This window comes from Mustela putorius, unplaced genomic scaffold (assembly GCF_011764305.1).
Source record: "Mustela putorius furo isolate JIRA1106 unplaced genomic scaffold, ASM1176430v1.1 tig00003899_pilon_pilon_pilon, whole genome shotgun sequence".
Classification (NCBI taxonomy): domain Eukaryota; kingdom Metazoa; phylum Chordata; class Mammalia; order Carnivora; family Mustelidae; genus Mustela; species Mustela putorius.
Window position 1 is genome coordinate 19067124 of NW_025422048.1, and position 10896 is coordinate 19078019.

Genomic DNA, 10896 nt, shown 5'->3' on the forward strand with positions numbered 1-10896 from the left:
TTATCTATGTACAAGGCTGATCCCACAACAAAACATCAAACTTCGTAAAGTATGGTATTTCCCAAAGTATCTAGGACAGTGCCTGGAATATTGTTAAATTGAATGGAAGGAAACTAAATGCTTATTATCAGAGTAGACAACTCCAGTTAAGGATAATTAGCCTTGATAGTGGCAGGATTAACAGCAACTCAATTAATAAACTCTAATTGCTATTTCCAGACATGGACATTAAGTGGTATTCTGGTTTGGCCTGCAACATATATGGATCTCTTCATTGTCAACTTTAGGTCTGGGAGTTAATGCTGCTGCTTAGGCAATGCTAGTGCTCTCTATGCTTTCTTCTCGGGGCTACAACCATAAGCAGTAGGGAACCCAGGGAGGCGTATCTTTCCCATTATACTCGGGGAGGCTCCCTCATGCAGAATAATGCTTTTCTCTTTGGCTAGGGACTACTTTAAATGGATGGACAGTGTTTCCCTAGTCAGACTGGGAAATCTCTAGAGTAAGGAGACCACTGCTTCTGCATTACCATGAGAACCTATCAGGGTAACAACAGTTTCTCCCAACAGATGAGCCTCACCAGAGTGAAGATCATCTGCTAAAAGTTGAAGGCTTCTTAGAGTAAAGAAACTTTGTCTCCTCTATGAAAATTGGAGCTCCATCGTGTGAAAGACTGAATGGCCTATATGGGGAGAAACATATCTTGGTGATCTCAACCAGTCTCATGGCTTTAGATATCAGTCTCATAGCTCTAAATATTATGTATATGCCAAAGATTTCTGATTAAAATCTCCTTTTGAAGACCTCTCCTCCAAGCTCCAGACTCCTATACCCACCCATCTAATCTCTCTATTGGATTATTAAAAGAGCCCCTAACTGATCTCCCTGCTTCTATTCTTGCTACTCACCTAACTGTCCCTTCCCAACAGAGCAGATAGAATGATCTTTTAAAAATATAAATCAGACCATGACATTCTTTTTTTCAAAACACTTCTTTGGATCTAAATACTTTTGCATTGTGGTAAAAACACATATAACATAAAATTTACAATTAGGTATATTTAGTGCATGCACATTGCTGTGTAATCATTACCACTATCTAGTTCTAGAACACTTTCATCACCCTCAAAGAAAACCCCATACCTGTTAAACATTCACTTCTATGCTCTAATCACCCCTTGGAAACCACTAATCTGCTTTCTGTGTCTATGGATTTGACTATTCTAGATATATATATATATTTAATATACATCTTGATATAAGTATAAATTATGTATAGTTTGTATGTGTGTATGGAAATATGTATATTACATAAATATATATACATATTTAATATAAATATACATGTACATAAATATATACATGGAACCATACAAAATGTGGCCTTTTGTGTATGGCTTCTTTAACTTAGCATGATGTTTTCAAGGTTCATCCATACTGTGGCATGGATCAGTACTTCATTCCTCTTTATGACCAAATAATATTCCATTGAAAGGACATATCAATTTGTTTATCCAGTCATCTGAGTTGTTTCTACTTTTTGACTATTTTTTATTATTATGTTCAATTAGCCAACATATAGTACATCATCAGTGTTTCTGTGTTTCTTATTTTTTATTATGTTCAGTTAGCCAACATACAGTACATCATTAGTTTTTGACGTAGTGTTCAACAATTCATTAGTTGCATATAACACCCTGTGCTCATCACCACACATGCCCTCCTTAATACCCATCACCCAGTTATCCCATTCTCCATCCCGCTCCCTTCTGTAACCCTCAGTTTGGTTCCATGAGTCCAGAGTCCTTCATGGTTTTTCTCCCTTGCTGATTTCTTCCTATTAAGTTTTCTTTCCCTTCCCCTATGGTCCTCTGCACCATTCCTTATATTCCACATATGAGTGAAACCATATGATAATTGTCTTTCTCTGCTTGACTTATTTCACTTAGCATAATCCCTTCCAGTTCCATCCATGTCGATGCAAATGAATGATGTCGATGCAAAAGGATGGCCATCTTTCTGATGGCTGAGTAATATTCCATTGTGTATATGGACCAACCACATCTTCTTTATCCATTCATCTGTTGAAGGACATCTCGGCTCTTTCTATAGTTTGGCTATCATGGACATTGCTACTATGAACATTGCAGTGCATGTGCCCCTTCTTTTCACTACATCTGTATCTTTGGGGCAAATGCCTATTAGTGCAATTGCTGGGTAATAGAGTAGCTCTATTTTTAATGTCTCAAGGAACCTCCATACTGCTTTCCAGAGTGGCTGTGCCAGCTTGCATTTCTACCAACAGTGTAAGAGTGTTCCCCTTTCTCCACATCCGTGTCAACACTTGTTTCCTGTCTTGTTGATTTTTGCCATTCTCAGTGGTGTAAGGTGTAATCTTGTGGTTTTGATTTGTATTTCAAATCAAATACAGATGATGGCTGGTGATCAGAATATGGAAAAAATGTCGAATATTTTTTCATGTGTCTGTTAGCCATTTTTATGTCTGCTTTGGAGAAGTGTCTTTTCATGTCTTCTGCCCATTTCTTGACTGGATTGTTTGTTTTGGGTGTTGAGTTTGATAAGTTCTTTATAAATCTTGGATACCAGCCCTTTATCCATAATATCATTTGCAAATGTCATTCCATGGGTTGCCTCTTAGCTTTGTGACTGTTTATTTTGCTGCTCAAAAGCTTTTTATCTTGATGAAGTCCAAAAGTTCATTTTTGCTTTTGTATTCCTTGTTTTTTGGCTATTTTGAATAATGATTCCATGAATATTCATATATAAACATCTGTTTGAGTCTTTGTTTTCAATTATTTTGAGTATATACCTAGGAGTAGAATTGATAAGTCATACGGCAATTCTATCTTTAACTTGTTGAGGAAATGACAAACTGTTTTCCACAGTGACTGGATCTAAATTCTAGAAAAAATTTCCAGCAAAATTCTATACAAAACCCCAAAAGGTCCTATGTGATTTCCCCTACCATATATTAGCTCTCTGACCTTATTTACTCTGCTTTAGTCATTCTGACTTTCTCTCTTATTCCTCAAACTCACCAGGCACACCCCCACCTCAAGGTTTTGTACTTGCTATCTCCTCTGTCTAGAACACTCTTGCCCAGATATCTCTGTGTGATGCTCCCTCACTTCTAGTGTTTTTGTTCAAATATCATCTCACTTCTCTAGGTAAAATTGTAACCCTAATCCTACCCCAGCACTCTCTTTCCTCCTTTCCTGCTATATGTATCCCTGACTCTGCTGGGACTGACATAACATCATACCACAGACTGAGTAGATTAAACAACCGAAATTTATTTTCTCACACTTCTGGAGACTAGAAGTCTGAAATCACACAGGATTTATTTATTTTGGAGCCTCTCTCCTTTGTTTATAGATGGCCATCTTCCTTCTGTGTTTTCACACAATCTTCCCTTTGTAGGTGTCTGTGTCTAAATTTCTTCTTATAAGGACACCTACTATATTAAATTAAGGCCAACCCCAATGACTCTAGTTTAATTACCTTTTTTAAGCCCCTGTCTCCAAATAAAGCCATATTCTGAAGCACTGGGGGTTGGATTTCAACATATGAATTGGGTGGGGGAACACAATTCTGTTCACAACACCTGCCTTATATTTTCCTTAGCACTTTTTTCTGTGAGACATACTATGTATTTTACTTACATATTAAGTGTATTTATTGTTTTTCTCCTGAACTCAAATGTAAGCTCAGTTATATCAGCCACATCTGTTTTCCTACCAACATGTCCCCAGTGCCTTGAACAGTGCCTGGAACACAGTAAGTTCCCAATAGATATATGTTGGATGAATGAATATTACCCTCATCTGACTGGAGGTTCTGGAAGCCTTGGACTCCCTAGAAGAAAACTATATTTCTCTCATTAGCAAGACTTTTCTTCATGGTCAGGAACCATACCTCCTCCTGACTATGCTGTGATTCTTCTCTCATTAAATACCAACGATAATGTTTTGCTTTATATGAAATCATTCATTGAAAGTCCAATGCTAAAAGAAAAAAAATCAATGCCTAGTGAATAAATTCTCTTTAATGTGAGTCATGTTAACAAAACTGCAGATTTATGACCCAGCCATCTACTCTCCCTACTTTGATATTGGGCTTTTGATGTTAATTCGATTCATTTATCTCTTACCAATATACAAAGACTGCTGAGCAGAGGAAATTTTTGGTGCCGTGGAAAATGTATTAAATAAAAACTAAATAAAAAATTAGTCCTGGTCCTTCATTCATCCCAAATGCTTTTGTTTAACCTTGGCCACACCACTTTCCCTTTGAGGGATTCCGTTTTCTCACATGTGGAATGAGAGGATAAGAAAAAAATCTATTCTATGTTCCCAATCTTACCGAATACCAGCATCACTTACCCAATTGCTTAGACCAAAATTCTTTTTTTTTTAATTTCCTTTCCATATGTTCTTTTTATTTAACATACTTGATATACAATTTTTTTAATTTTTTATTTTTTAACATATAATGTATTATTAGCCCCAGGGGTACAGGTCTGTGAATCGCCAGGTTTACACACTTCACAGCACTTACCATAGCACATACTCTCCCCAATGTCCATAACCCCAACCCCCTTCTCCCAAACCCCCTCCCCGCAGCAACCCTCAGTTTGTTTTGTGAGATTAAGAGTCTCTTATGGTTTGTCTCCCTCCAGATCCCATCTTGTTTCATTTATTCTTTTCCTACCCCCCAAACCTCCACATTGCATCTCCACTTCCTCATATCAGGGAGATCTTAGGATAGTTGTCTTTCTCTGATTGACTTATTTCGCTAAGCATAATACCCTCTAGTTCCATCCATGTCATTGCAAAAGGCAAGATTTCATTTCTTTTGATGGCTGCATAGTATTCCATTGTATATACATACCACATCTTCTTTAACCATTCATCTGTTGATGGACATCAGGTTCTTTCCATAGTTTGACTATGGTGGATATTGCTGCTATAAACATTCGGGTGCACATGCCCTTTCGGATCACTACATTTATATCTTAAGGGTAAATACCCAGTAATAGTAGTAGTTGGTCATAGGGTAGTTCTACTTTCGACTTTTTGAGGAGCCTCCATGCTGTTTTCCAGAGTGGCTGTACCAGCTTGCATTCCCACCGACAGTGTAGGAGGGTTCCCCTTTCTCCACAACCTCGCCAGCATCTGTCGTTTCCTGACTTGTTAATTTTAGGCATTCTGACTGGCAAGAGGTGGTATATCGTTGTGGTTTTGATTTGTATTTCCCTGATGCCAAGTGATATGGAGCACTTTTTCATGTGTCTATTGGCCATCTGGATGTCTCTTTGCAGAAATGTTTGTTCATGTCCTCTGTCCATTTATTGATTGGATTATTTGTTCTTTGGGTGTTGAGTTTGATAAGTTCTTTATAGATTTTGAATACTAGCCCTTTATCTGATATGTCATTTGCAAATATCTTCTCCCATTCTGTCAGTTGTCTTTTGGTTTTGTTAACTGTTTCCTTTGCTGTACAAAAGCTTTTGAGCTTGATGAAGTCCCAATAGTTCATTTTTGCCCTTGCTTCTCTTGCCTTTGGCGATGTCTTTAAAAAGAAGTTACTGTGGCTGACGTCGAAGAGGTTGCTGCCTGTGTTCTCCTCAAGGATTTTGAAGGATTCCTTTCTCACATTGAGGTATTTCATCCATTTGGAGTCTATTTTTTTGGGTGCTGTAAGGAAATGGTCCAGTTTCATTTTTCTGCATGTGGCCATCCAATTTTCCCAACACTGTTTGTTGAAGAGACTGTCTTTTTTCCACTGGACATTAATTTCCTGCTTTGTTGAAGATTAGTTGGGTGTCAATTTCTGGGATCTCTATTCTATTCCACTGGTCTGTGTGTCTGTTTTTGTGCCAGTACCATACTGTCTTGATGATGACAGCTTTGTAATAGAACTTGAAGTCTGATGCCACCAACTTTGGCTTTCTTTTCAACATTCTTCTGGCTATTCGAGGTCTTTTCTTATTCCATATAAGTTTTAGGATATTTATTCCAATTCTTTGAAAAAAAAATGGATGGTATTTTGATAGGGATTGCAATAAATGTGTAGATTGCTTTAGGTAGCATAGAGAGTTTCTCAATATTTGTTCTTCCAATCCATGAGCATGGAACATTTTTCCATTTCTTTGTGTCTTCCTCAATTTCTTTCATGGATACTTTATATTTTCCTGAGTCCAGATTCTTTGCCTCTTTGTTAGATTTATTCCTAAGTATCTTATGGTTTTGGGTGCAACTGTAAATGGGATTGACTCCTTAATTTCTCTTTCTTCTGTCTTGTTGTTGGTGTAAAGTAATGCAACTGATTTCTGTGCATTGATTTTATATGCTGACACTTTACTGAATTCCTGTACAAGTTCTAGCAGACTTGGAGTGGAGTCTTTTGGGTTCTGCACATAAAGTATCATATCATCTGCAAAGAGTGATAGTTTGAGTTCTTCAGCCAATTTTGATGCCTTTAATTTCTTTTTGTTGTCTGATTTCTGAGGCTAGGACTTCTAGTACTATGTTGAATAGCAGTGGTGATAATGGACATCCCTGCCATGTTCCTGACCTTAGCGGAAAAGCTCTCAGTTTTTCTCCATTGAGAATGATATTTGCGGTAGGTTTTGCATAGATGGCTTTGATGATATTGAGGTATGTACCCTCTATTCCTACACTTTGGAGAGTTTTGTTCAAGAAAGGATGCTGTACTTTGTCAAATGCTTTTTCAGCATCTATTGAGAGTATCATATGGTTCCTGTTCTTTCTTTTATTAATGTATTATATCGCATTGATTGATTTGCAAATGTTGAACTAACCTTGCAGCCCTGGAATAAATTCCACTTGGTCATGGTGAATAATCCTTTTAATGTACTGTTGGATCCTATTGGCTAGTATTTTGGTGAGAATTCTCCCATCTGTGTTCATCAAGGATATTGGTCTGTAATTCTCTCTTTTGATGGAGTCTTTGTCTGGTTTTGTGATCAAGGTAATGCTGCCCTCATAAAATGAATATGGAAGTTTTCCTTCCATTTTTATTTTTTGAAACAGTTTCAGAATAGGTATTAATTCTTCTTTAAATGCTTGGTAGAATTTCCCTGGGAAGCCGTCTGGCCCTGGGCTCTTGTTTGTTGGGAGATTGTTGATGACTCCTTCAATCTCCTTATCTTGGTATCTCCAGTGCTAAGCCCCAGTTCCTTACACATAGGAAATACTCAGAAGCTAAGTTGAAAATAAGACCAAAGTTCCCTTCTAGGATAAGTGGAAAGAGCCATAAACCAATAAATTGGACCAAGTCATAATAGATTGGTTCAGGGTTAAGTGGGTGGCTCAATCAGTTGTGTCTGCCTTCCACTTAGGTCATCATCATGGGATCCTGGTATCAAGCCCCACTTTGGGCTCCCTGTTCAGTAGGGAGTCTATTTCTCCCCCTCCTTCTGTCACCCACCCTGCTTGTGAGTTCTCTTTCTCTCTCTCTCTCTCTCATAAATAAATAAATAAAATCTTGTTTTAAAAAAGTTTTTTTAAAAAAGTTTTTTTTAAAAAGTTTAAAAAGTTTCAATTCCCTACTCAATGTCTTACTAATTGTATGACTGAAGTGTATCTGTGTGAAATAGATATTAACCAATAACATTTAGTTGAGATATGGAATACTGTGAACTCTACAAAGAAGTAAGAAAGGCACAAAGCCACATTATCTCTAGATTGTGGGCACTGGTGGTGATAGATGATAATAAATTATGACCTCCTGAGGGGCAGAGGTGGGTAATGGGCATGACAGGTTGGAAACCAGCAGCCCAATACTGCAAGGACAACCATGGTTAACAGTCCGAGGAAAGTGGTAGGGTGAGCAAGGGAAAGTAGGAAGGAAGATTTACATTTTCATTGAAGCTTATTTTGTAACTGACAGCTGTAGATATTGAGAGATAAGTCATCAGCTTCTAGTTTTGCCATCTTTCCTTTTATTCCCTTGAAAGGATGTGTGTGTGTGTGTGTATGTGTGTGTATGTGTGTACACATTGGGGTGGTTGAGTCTAACTGAGTATAAAAAACATATGTTAACCATGGGTGGCATTATTTTTCTTTTATTATCCACTGCCTTTCCCTTTCCCTATCCTTTCCTTGGCTCCCTTGAGTGATTCTGTATTTCTTGGGCACCCTGTTCCCCAAAGCCATAGGGACCTCCCAAAGAAAACATCTCCAATTTGTCCTTCCCCAAAATGTCTCCACATTTCTAGGAAAAAAAAAAAGAGGTCATCGACCCTAGGTCTTGGCAGGGTTTCACAGGAAAAATCTTCAATTGGCATCTGATTTGGGTCTGAGAATATCTTGGAGGGTCATCCCTCATTTTACTCTGAGGCGATGTTCTCAGACAGAGGGAAAATAGTGGAGGGACTGGGCCATCTGATAATAGGAACTTACAGAATAACATTCTTTCTCCATAAAGCTGGAAAAACATATTTAAAAATGGACATAAGAAATGAATATAGTCATTTTTCCAAAGAACACATGTAAACAGAAAATAAGTACACAAAAACGTCTTCAATATTACTATTTATCATAAAAGTACAAATCAAAAGCACAATGAGATATCACCTTTATAGAGGACAGGTAGATAGATAGATAGATAGATAGAGATAGAGATATATACCTATTAAAATGACTATTACCAAAAGACAAGAAACAACATGCATTGGCAAGGATGTGAAAAAAAAGAAAGGCTTGTGCACTGTTGGTGGGAATGTAAATTGGTGCAGCCACTGTGGAGAACAGTATGGAGTCTCCTCAAACAAAAACAAAAACAAAAACAAAAACAAAAACACAACCCTAGACATAGAGATGCATATATCTTTTCTAATTAGTGCTTTTGTTTTCTTTGGGTGAATACCCAATAGTGGAATATGAAAGCAACCTAAACATCCATTAACAGATGATTGGATAAAGAAGATGTGCTGTATATATAGATACAATATGGAATATTGTTCAGCCGTAAAAAAAGGATGAGATCTTGCCATTTGTGACAACATGGGTGGACTTAGAAGGTATTATGCTAAATGAAATAAGGCAGAGAAAGATGCTTACCATATGACTTCACTTTTATGTGGAATCTAAACAAACAAACAAAATGAATAAACAAACAAAAAGCAAAAACAGACCCATAAATACAGAGAACAAACTGATGGTTGCCAGAGGGGAAGGGTGTGGGGGGATAGGCAAAGAGGGTAAAAGGGAGTGGGAGATACAACCTATAAGTTATGGGAAAAAAACTTCCGGGAATTGAAGGTACAGCATAGGGAATATAGTCAATAGTATTGTGATGGTGTTGTGTGGTGACAGATGATAGCTACACTTATGTGAGCAAACTTCAATTTATAGACTTATTGAATCACTATGTTGTATACCTGAAACTAATGCAACATTATGTGTCAACTATATTTCAATAACATATAATATCTAATATATATAATAATAAATAGAGCTCATAATAATCCAGTAATTCCACTTCTGAGTATTTATCTCAAGAAAATGAAAATACTAACTCAAAAAATAAGTCAGAAAGAGAAAGACAAATACTGTGTGAAAGCACATATATGTGGAATCTAAAAAAGCCAAACTTGTGCAAAAAGAAGGTAGGACAGTAGTTACCATGGGAAAATTTAAATGTTGGTCAAAGAACCAAACCTACATTTAGAATATAATTAAGTTCTGGGGATACAAAGCACAGCATTGTGGTTATAATTAACAATACTGTATCATATACTTGAAAATTGCTAAGAGACTAGATTTTAAATGTTCTCACTGCAAGAAATAAATGAAAATTAATGTAACCTGAAGGATGTGTTAGCTAATGCTACAATGGCAATAATATTGCAATATATGTGTACCAAGTTAACATACTGTATAGCTGAAACTTGCACAATGTTATATGTCAATTATATCTCAATAAAATGAAATATTTATAGATATATGTATACACAGTGGTTAAATTCACACACTTATGTCTTCTTACTGAGTGAAATGAGAAGCCTTAAAACAATCTGACAATCAATAAACACACATAGCACCCAGATCTGGTTTCTAACATCATTCTCCAATAAAAGAAACTAGGGTTTCATGAAGAAATAGCTGATTCTAGCACTGGAGTAGTAATTGTGCATGACTACTTTGAAGTAACTTCTAATACCAGAAATAAAAATGTGCTAATAAATAAAATGGGTCTGTGTAAAAGGAATACAGGAGCCAATTGAAATGGCTCCTAATGGCCAAAGCTGGAATAACTTGAATAACAAAACAAATAAAATAGTACAAGCTTGTACCCAAAAACACAAAAAAAGCCATGACCCCTGTCCTCTTGGGGTTTATATTCTAGTTAGGTGTGAGTCAAGTAAACATAAGCAAAAGAACTAAAATTGTCTTTAATTATGAAAAAAAGGGGGGGATGGTGAAAGCAAAGGAAACATCACAAAGACACCGAGATATAAAGGCACCTCATGTGTTTAAGAACACAGAGCCTATCATGAGTGGTTCCAATATAAACATGATTGGGGGGCACCTGGGTGGCTCAGTGGGTTAAAGCCTCTGCCTTCGGCTCAGGTCATGATCCCAGGGTCCTGGGATCGAGCCCCGCATCGGGCTCTCTGCTCAGCAGGGAGCCTGCTTCCCTTCCCCTCTCTCTCTCTGCCTGCCTCTCTGCCTACTTGTAATCTCTGTCTATAAAATAAATAAATAAAATATTTAAAAAAAACAGGATTGGGACTAGGGTAAGCTGAGTGAAACACCCAGGGCACAAAAATTTAAGGAGTCATTCACTCTTAGATTTATGCCCTAGGTAGCTCACCTTAGTCTCACCTTTGAACATAAGGTTTGTAAT